This window comes from Chaetodon trifascialis, chromosome 14, assembly GCF_039877785.1.
Source record: "Chaetodon trifascialis isolate fChaTrf1 chromosome 14, fChaTrf1.hap1, whole genome shotgun sequence".
Classification (NCBI taxonomy): domain Eukaryota; kingdom Metazoa; phylum Chordata; class Actinopteri; order Chaetodontiformes; family Chaetodontidae; genus Chaetodon; species Chaetodon trifascialis.
This window is the reverse complement of record NC_092069.1, coordinates 18,164,610-18,174,567: the sequence shown is the minus strand read 5'-3', so window position 1 is coordinate 18,174,567 and position 9,958 is coordinate 18,164,610.

Genomic DNA, 9,958 nt, shown 5'->3' with positions numbered 1-9,958 from the left:
TTTTTTGTTTCTCTGTTGTGTGATGTATGTGTGGGTATGTATTGTGGTTAAATGTGTGTACGATGCTCTGTGTGTGTGTGTGTGACGATGATGGGGGGGGTAGTATTTGGCGGAGTGGTGTGCGTGTGTGTGGTATTGTTTTTTAAGCACTCTGAAAATATTTGCATTCCTCTGAACCCTGCCTGTGTTGCCCTGATTATTTCCTGTATGCATCAGGGTTTTCTCTCATGGAGATCACACGGCTCAAGTCACATCACACGCCGCCTGAAGAGGAGGGAGCTGGTGCTCACTAGAGCCTGCCTTCTCCAGTCTGCACTCTTGCAACAGGGAGGAGAGGATAAAAGAATCAATGAGGAGAGGAGGGGAGAGGAGAGGTCCGATATGTTGCTGTTGTTTCTTGGCTGCAGATAGCGGTTGATTTTCCACTATATATTGAAACAAAACTCAATGTATCGGCATGGTCTCATTATGATATATGAAGGCATCTATTTGTGTGTTTGACTGAATCCAGAGTGGACTTTCAAGGTGACCAAGGAAACTCCGCCAACCGTCTCATTTGTCCTTTCAATCGGTGTGTCAATATCAGTCGGTTTTCCAATTCTGTCCCCACTCATATGTTACACTAGGTTTTTTCCAGTGCTATTTATGATGGCAGTGATGACAACCACACTACATTATCCCAGTTTCTAACAGATAACAGGCCATAGATCTTTAGTAATGGCAAGAGAAAACCCACTCTGTTGGAGCCTTATAAGCGCCAGCAGACACAAACATCCAGCCACACTTACTCCCTCAAATCAAAAAAATGTTTCATCCATAAATATCCAAGGTAATCATCTCTAAAAGCCAGCAGAGGGAGAAGAAATGCATTGGCACGGACCAAACCTAACATGGCCCTCAGGTCCTCTTTATGAACTCGCGCCTTTTTGTACTTTTATTGAGCTATATCATTTTTTATGGTTCATCATCATCATCAGAGGATCTCATGTGAGAATCAAAGCCTAATGTCAGTGTTGAGGGAAGAAAGCAGCCAGGCTGAATGCGGTCTTAGCCTCAGGTTTCATTTTCAATCGTCCTTTTTTCCCCCCCTGCACGTGCCTTAATTCGCTGCCAGATGCGATAAAACGGATGTAGCCTGTGGAAAGCGGGGTGGCTGTCTTATCTACAGGATGATATTCACTGCCTTGCCTTTTTTTTATCACCTTTAAAACTCCTCATACTCACACTTTTACACAGCCACCTGAATTATATAGAGCAGGTTCACTCATCTGCACTCTCCTATTTCAGTCAATCTAAGGAGACAGATTGAAATCCTTCTACGCTTTGAATGAAATTTGACAAATTGCTCATTTTTAATTCCCCAAAGAGTATATGCCCCGAAGCTTTCACTCCATAAGTTTAGGTTACATCTTTTTCATCATTGTCTTGGATTGAAACAGCTTTGGATAGGAAGTCGAATGTTGATGATTCGTGACTTTGAAAATTATTTTTGCGTCCAAAAAGGGAAAAAGCTGTATGACCTTTAACCCCCGGTTCTGTTGTGCATCTCCCATGTGAATACAAGTCATGGTGAAAATATTTGTTTAAACTGACATGACCTACAAAGGGGGAATAATAGTGCAGAGAGGAAGAGGGAGGGAGAAATCTCGAAGCCTGTTTTAGTTTATGTTTAACTATTTTCACCCCTTTTTCTTCAGAGACCTATTTTCTCTATCAAAGGGACTCTTGAACTTATCGACATGTGTAATCTGAAGCTTACAATGCTAATCAGAAAAATCGCTCTATTACAGAGCCTATTTGCTGTGCTGTGCGACTAAATCACTCGGTGCTTCAGAAATTATGACTGTCTCAAGCCATTAAACCGCTGGACCAAAAGCTACTGTAAGTCTAAACATGGGTGGTGCCAGAGGTACAGTACACACTGCTCTGTTTCTTATCTGAGAAAGGGTTGTTATGAAGGAAAGGCCACCTCTCAACCGCACATGGCCGCCACGTGCCGTCTGTCCGTCCATTCGTCTTGTCAGCATGGTTCAGTGGGACAGTTATTCAGAGACTATGCCCGAGGAAAACAGTTCAGCAGAGGAAATGATATTCAGTGAATGCCTACTGCTTCTCTGTGCTCTTTGTGTAATCTGTGATTTAACTCTATTTGCATAAATTTTACACATCAAAAGTGTTAGGGAGCACTACCGCACGTGTGAAAACAATTGTCAGATGCCTCTTCTGGATCCAGAGGGAGGTACACAAAATTTGCTAAACTGCCTCAAATGATGTCACTTGTGCCAGCCTCATCTGGAGGCTATGAGTTTGTAATGCAAAGAAAAAAATCTGCAGCTGTGGAGTTAAGAAGAAGTGATCTTACCCTACCTCTGTAGCCCACTCCTCATCTCTGCTCCAGGCTACATTAGCGGCTACTAGCATAACACACCTGAATGTCCGACAAACTGTCGGCTGTCAAGTTCCATTCTGAGCCATGTAGATGCCAGGGTTTGACAAGGAAGACGAATGCATGCATGCTTTTTTTTTGTCCATCAACAGTCCAACAATGTTCTACGAGTGCAATGCTAAAAAGGTGTCATACTCTTTTAATGTCACACATACGGCGGTGTTGAGAATCTGAAAATGTTGAGTAGCAATGACAGTATTGGGGAAAATCCATATAGAAATCCACTTTATAACAGCGATATGCAAAAGTTCCTGTTATTCTGGAACAGGCTGAGATTCAGAGGAGAAACAGCCTCAGGCATAAAGCACTGAGGCAAACTCAAAATCAACACATGCACAAATGCACACAAACAGTCCTTCTGTCCTTGCTCTGCCACACTGCTGTGTACTGGGGTTAATATTCATCCTTTGTGCTAGGTGGTTCTGATGTCCCTCCACCCATAAGTAAGCAATGAATAAACTGCAGCCTCCAATAAACGCTGGGTGGTGTGCGAAGTGGAGCTGAAATATGCTAATGAGAGTGTGTGCGCATATGCACGCACTCAGCTTCGACTGGACCACCAAACCAGACCAGAGAGGACAAGCAATGTTGCAAATGACAACAAAGGACTTCAATACCACTGCACAGGCAACAATAAAATGGCATCCATGGGTGCAATTACAGAATTACTAGAGTGGTGTAGTGGCTCTTTCTCATTAGAATATTACCTCTGGCTCCCAACAGCAAGTTGAACCCCATTAAGATGACCTTCACTGGTGTAGCGCTCATTAAAGAACGCTGAAATGCTCTTTTTCATCTGTGGCCGTAATGAGGGGACCAGTGTACATATCAATATGGAATTTTATCAAGAAAGGCCCAGGCTGCAATTATAACGACCTTTTGGAAAAGTTCACTTCTATTATGTCCCTCTACCACTGGTAATGACATTGCGGCCACACTGGCTACCCCAGTAAGTTAATATCAAATATGAAACCAGATATCAGTGGCCCCAGAGACCGTGTGTATGTGTGTGTGTGTATGTGTGTGTACACGTGTCTGCATGTAAGCGCTACCACAGTGTAAGCAGGCGCGTCCTTCATCACATTGTGTCTTTAATCTTTTGATATTACAAGCCATTCATCATTTCATCCTGACACCTTCATAAAATAAAACATACAGTAATTAATTTTGTTAGACGCAGAGAGAGAGAGAGAGAGAGAGAGAGAGAGAGAGAGAGAGAGAGAGAGAGAGAGCGAGAGGAGAGGACTGTGGAAAGAAGATTTGGGGGGCCTAAATTAAGATTAAATTTATTGATATTTCATGTGTGAAATCTCATACAAATTTACTTTATTTTCAAATTCCAGATGTGTCAAAGAGCAAGCACGCCAATGGAGTCGAACATGAATATAATCTACTGACTGCACGCTTGAAGTCCTAAAATACATCCGATTTCTCATTTACCAATATGAATACTTCAGATTATAATACTGTAGAACTGACAGATTCAACCGCTGATAATGTAAAAGTCAGTTCAGGATATAGATACAGTAAAATCCATTACATTACTGTACTGTATATTATGCTCACCTACACATGTTTCAGGTTTCTTAACAACTGGTTTGTAAGTATCTAAAGTATATTGTGTCATATTATCAGCAAATATTAATCATTCTCTCTGAAGCACAACTTCTGAAATTTCCTGCAGCATATTGTCTGGATATCAGACTCAAGAGCATGTTTTTTGGAAACCACTTGATGTAGAATAGAATATAGAAAATGTGCAGTGAGGACTGTGTTTACAGTATTAAGTATACCTACAGTATACTTTTTTTTCCACCAGATCATTACTCCATCTCAACCCGCTTCTCCCTGTCAGTTGTGGGCAACACATCAGCCTGTTTCACACCGCTTTGCTCTGAACCCTCTAACGGTGCTGCAGACAGCGGAGATGGATGCTTACACTGTGGAAAGTATGAAATTAAAAGGAAGAGTCTGATAAATTGACAGCAGGCACCTCAGGATAGAGAAGCAGGAGATGGAATGATCAACCTGACTTGAGGGTGGAGCGCTGGGCCGCTGAGGAGAGGCTGATGGATATACAGCAGGGTAAGATGCTTGGCTGCAAGAATGTGTGCTGTATTGTGTGTTCTTTGTTTCATTTGGGATTTGCATGTTTATACTGTGTTCATGCTTTTTCATAGGCAGACAATATTCAAAAACCAATAAAACTGAGGTGCATGCACGAATTGCCTTCATACAGTACAACTTTTTTTGTTACAACACAGAAATTAATCATTTATTTATTGATACATGTACATATAAAGAGCACATTTTCCCATGAATGCTACCTTTTTAATGAAAGTTGTTAAAGTTATGATCCCTTCACCTGAAGAAAAACAAGTTTTATAAGCTACTGACATTGCTAAAATGTTACATGTTTCTAATCAAAATATCTTAAAGCCATGCAAGCCAAAAAAAAAAAAAAAAAAAAAGTCAGAATACACATCAAGTGGAGAAAAAATATGAAAATATTCCTCAGTGTAGAGATTGTCTGAAATGCTGCCACAGGCTTATGGATGCCAGAAGCACTGTACTTTTTCCATGTGGCTGTAGGTACTCCTGGAACCTGCTACTACATACAGAGAGAGACTAAAGCCAAAAATAGGTCCTACAACTGTCACAGCAGAGCCAAATCTTTCCTCAAATATTATGATACGGGAAAAGAATGCCTTTGTTTAAATTTCTGACATCAGAAAATGTTGGAGGATAGATAGTATCGGTGCAAAAATACCATCGGGGGACGTAGCTGAATATTGAAGTCATATTTCTGACTCCAGCTTTCCACTGTGCTTTCTCCACCATACCAAAAGCTATAATTCTGATGGTTTCTGCTAATGTATCTGTATATGCCTGAAGCCTCTCAGGTTGAGCCTAAGGCTTGGGCTCTGCACTGCCAGCACATGTGTGTTAAAATTTAAGGGGCAGCAGTCAAGACATTACTGTAACTAATTTCCTTAGACCTCCACTTCTCAGCAGCAAATAGCAAGGATGTAGCGGCCTTTCAAACTGGCTTTTATACCTCCCTCTTGCCTTCCCTTCCTTTTCAAACAGTGGTAAACCCCCCACCCTCCTCCTCAATGTACTGGCCGGCTGCTCACCCCAGCACAGGTGTTTCCCATTGCCAGTCACAGTCCCTCTCGCCCCAACACCAACATTGTTTTAAGGCAGAGGACTCTGGGCTCCTTCCACAGGCTTCTGACAAGCCATCGGGCCCATGTTTATCTGCATGCATAAAACTGCATGCATCACGGTGTCCACTCGCTCAGCCTCTTGGGACAACACATGGTTTTAACATTAGTTCATCCCTTTGAATAGAGTGAGAGAGAATCTGCGAGGCCTTTTGCCATCACAGGGGAGAGCAGATAAATAGGACAGAGGATGAAAAACTGCTAGCCCGCATCATCCACTGTATGAAGTAGCTACTTCACAAATACTACACAGAGCAAGTGCAGTGTGATTAGGCTGTTACCATACCTGAGTTAATGGGAGCAGCATGCATGCAGTCATCTTGATAATTTAATTTGAGTGTGCCCCGAGGTGGAGCAATCTTTATTTCATCAGCTCAGAGCAGTTTATTTCATTAAAATGTCTACTTGTCCATCAGTAAGAACCTGTTCCTTTTGAGATAAGCTGGCGGAGTTCATCATAATTGCAAATGTTTGCCCATAATGTAAAGACCTTGTGGGGTCTAGTATTCTTTGAGATGAAAAAGGTTGTCATGCATACAAATCAGAGCAAGTGACAGTAATTCCCGCCAACATTTTTCGATTAGTGGCAATTCATAAAGAAGTGTCAGAGTTGCTCGGACCTGCAGGGCATTATAATGTGGCCCCACGGTCTGTTTTAAATCTCTGCTTTTAAAAGTATTCCAAACATATGCTCTCCTCCAAAAATACTAAAATGAATTCTTATTTCTGCTTTTGCTTTTGAGTGATGCACATGTCAACAATTTTGCTGGACTTTAATGGCGTGAAAATTAGCCCTCTCCCGCCTTCACTTTTCATTTGCGACTTGTACTTCTCCTGTCTCACACACATTTACAGTACGTACATTATATACGCGCACTGAGGATCACGCATGTACGCACCCACGCAGATGCGCACGTCTACACCCCACTCCCACGCACGTCTCACGGCGTAACGCCTGAGAGGGGACTAACTGACAGAGATTGCTGGGTAATTCAAGCCAACATGATTGACTTTATGATCACTTTAAAGCCCCAACTAGTCTTTATGCTTTCAAGAAATGCCAAAAGTTTCCAGCGAAAAAGTGGCAGGGTATCAGGCATGAAGGGCACAAGAGGTAGAAAAGCCCTACAACTGCTTTCACTTCAGAGCCCACCTCCCTCCCTTCCTTCTTCCCTCAATGTTTCCCCCTTGGCACTTTTAATGGCATGAAATTATGGGCCTGCAAGAGCGACAACAACTGTCTAGGTTTAAAACATAATAAGTTGACAGGACTGACACAGCCATTTTCTCCTCCTCCATTAGCGTTGAGATGTGGCCACCTCCTTTTGCTCTTACAGAACCAACCACAGTGGCAGGCCATAGCTGTCAGACGTCACTTCCTCTGTCATTACCCACTGACACGCTGACTGCTTTCATACTGACACACAGGGAAAAAATATCAAGGAGTCGAGAAGTATTTCAAAAGTGGCTCTCCTTATTGCTGCGTTAATGCACATTAATCTCTAGAAGGACGTGAACATTGGGAATCCGCAGTAAGTCTCAGAACAGATGTTAAATATTTGGGGTCTTGGGTGAGAGCTTAAGTGTCAGACTGAACAGAAAGAAAACGAATTCTTCATGGCATTATTATCAAATGTCGTGTGACTTCATATCTCACCCATCTTGGTAAAAAATGTATCATTTTGTCAAGCATATGCCAAATATTTGCATCCAAAATATGAGTGCTTATCAGATTTTCACTGGTTGCTAAATGAACACCTTTTGGGTTTTGAATGTCACCTTGTGCTTTGGGAAATTATGATGAGCACTTTTTCACTATTCTCTAACATTTCATGGACTAACCAATTGGGTGGATTAATTGAAAAACATAATACATAGATATGCAATATGCTAGCTGCAAGCTAAAATTAAAAATAAATCAACTTACCTTTCAGACTGACATTAACAGGCAGCTGGTGACTGCAGTTATAAAATTAAAAACTTCTTTTCACTTTGCATCAAAGTGTCAGATATATGTTAAACCCAGACAGAGACACACTTTAATGTCTGAGCACCGTAGCCATCAGGAACACTGACCTCTGTTATCATGGCTGCTGTAGAGAAAAACATTTTTGACTGAACTTTGTTTTACTGGTGTTCAAGGTGTAAGGTGACGAGTGCCAGGGATGTAAAGTCACCAAGGGGGGTCTAGGGGCACGTCCCCAGTAGAAAATCTTTCTAAAATGGTGCAGTTTGATGCTTTCTGGCCGTGCCTTTTAACCCCGAAACATGCACAAATCAATGAATCATAAAGTATGCTACCAGTGATGTCCAATTCCTTCCTTACTGAACTAAAAACTATCAAACTACATTTTAGAATAAAAATAACCCAAATATCTGCATTTATCTTCATCAACTTTAAAGGCAACCACACTCTACATCAGTCAATGAAAGTAAAGTTGATATTCTTGTCACTGTCATAATAAATATGTGACTGCACACTGTCTCTTACTCTGTTGATAAACTGACAATCTTTCAGATAACAACCTTCAGTCTATTGCTTTTTCATAATTTGACAGAGAAATAAATGCACATTAAATCAAACTGCCATACTTTGGATTATTTTGGAGAAAACAGAAATCAATGCACGTACAACCGTAGGTGTGGTGTCATTTGTTTAGGCACTGCAGCGCACCTGTGATGTGTGCATGGCCATGGAAGCTCGTTTTGAAGGTTACGCAGAAGTTTACACGAGACAACTATAACTGTGACGAAATATCAGCCCTAATGACACCGTAAATGTTGTGTTGACTGACCTCCTCCCATACCCTGCAGGATCCTAGGCCCAGTCCAAACTGTGTCTCAGCCCTGGTGCGGTGACAATCCAGAGCATGAAATCCATCCCGCAGTGCAAGGGCCTCAGTTTCTGAAACTGTAGCTCTGTCTGTTAGCTAAACATGTCGACTACATTCTGTGCCGGTTGCTTCTGCGGCCTAAGAGAGAGGGAGAGGGATTTATAATACAAACAAACAGGAAGAGGAGAATCACTCATAAGCTGCATTAAAACTTCAGTGGAGAACGTTGGGTTTGTTGACACCATAAATAAACAAGAGCTTTGCAAAGTTCTGGTGTCAGGTTGTCTCTGCTTAATAGGTGTGTTTTTGTTGCTCTAACTATGCTCTCCCTTACATGCTGTGTTGTCCCAGCAGCACACTGTGGCAGAGCCAAAGCCTTTGTTTAGCTAATGTCCTGTGGTGGCTTCTGATTGGTCTAAATGACCTGTGACACCTCATTAGCTCCTCAAGTTGGCCTCTCTGCATCATATTATTAATGGCGACATTGAAAACAGACGCCATATAAAGCACCTCATACTTAATGGTGTTGGTTTTGATTAACATCACCAACACTAAAATGACAGTGAGGTTAATGGGAACTTTGAACAGGACCCCCTAATACACACACATGCTGTAAGTATGCAGGCTTGCACACACACAAACACACACACATTAACATCTCCCCAATCTTGGCTGATATCATCTTACCAGGGATTTGGGTGGTTATCATAGTGAGCATGAAAAATAAGACTGAATGGCCCAGGAAGCCTCCACTGACTTGTCTATATGGAGCCTCATTAGGGACATTGATGGATGGGCTATTGCCACCACCAGGCTCTCCCATGAAAAGCTCTGGGTATTATTAGTGTTTGTGTGTTTATAAACTGACACTTAATTACAGGTGCAAAATCATACCACATACATTAACGAGTTGCGGCCCATTGAGTATAATGCAGCCTGGAAGAGCTGGAATTACAGCACTGTGACCAAGAATTGGTCAACGTTTGATGATTTAATGCTCAAATGACAAAAGGGGAGACATAAATAACGTGTTTGGGGATTTATTAAACCTTTATTGGGCTTTACTGCGGGAAATGTACATTTTGAGGCAGCCAAAATTAGAAACCATTTCTGTTGGGAAAATAAATAAAATAAAACCCTTTGAAAGTTGAACTACAGGAAGTGGAGTAGAGTATTGGTATTCACTCTTTTTATTTCCAGTTGTGGGAAGTTCAGATTTCTTCGTCGTCTTGTCAGAAGTTTTAAACAACCTTTCAAAAACCTGAGAAAATGGTAAAGGTTATATTTCCTGTGAGCCTTTTTTTAAATCATCACTTTCCCTGGTAAATCTAAATAAATCTTCTTCAGCATAAAAGAGCAGAAATCCCAAATGTAATGCACGGCCACTATTTATCCCCACTTATCCTCCGAGTTGCAGCCGTTCAGCTTGAGACCAGATGCAAACACTGCGT